Source organism: Mixophyes fleayi, chromosome 9, assembly GCF_038048845.1.
Source record: "Mixophyes fleayi isolate aMixFle1 chromosome 9, aMixFle1.hap1, whole genome shotgun sequence".
NCBI lineage: Eukaryota > Metazoa > Chordata > Amphibia > Anura > Limnodynastidae > Mixophyes > Mixophyes fleayi.
The window spans coordinates 115,530,652-115,531,328 of record NC_134410.1 but is presented as its reverse complement, the minus strand read 5'-3'; positions in this window follow the sequence as shown (position 1 = coordinate 115,531,328).

Below are 677 nucleotides of genomic sequence, written 5' to 3'. Positions count from 1 at the left end.
CGCCCCTGTTTTTTTAAAAGATAAGATACCATCCGTTCAGAGTGGTTTTAATCAGATAAGCACTCTGTTCACTATAAAAGTATGTATTATAGTTATCATTAGTTTATATAATACCAATCATATTACATAGTGCTGTATGGAGGATATGTAGTCATTCACATCAATCCCTGCCGTATTGGAGCTTACAATCTAAATTCCCCACCATGCACTCTAAGGTCCATTTTGTCAGAAGTCAATTAAATTACCAGTATGTTTCTGTACTGTGGGAGGAAAACGGAACATACATTATTTTATTAGTTCCATCATTGTAAGATTCGACTTATATATTTGGCTTATATGTTTGATATATATCCACATTTAAGGTGGACAGTTTCACCCATGGAGGAGAGGGCATATTATAAAAGGGTCAGAAAAAATATTATTATTTGATAGGAAATTAAAAAGCCAAAGTCACTTGGAAAAATTAACTAGGAAAACACCTGTTCCTCATATTTACCTATCCCTAAATGCAGAACTGGTAGTAAATATAAAAAGTATATAAATATACACTCAGATGTCAAATTTTAATAACTAAAGACACCATATTATTTTCTAATATAATCTTATAACTCAAAGCAGAACCTATATATTTAATTTGAGACAGCATTACCAATATCAATACCAATTAATATACACAT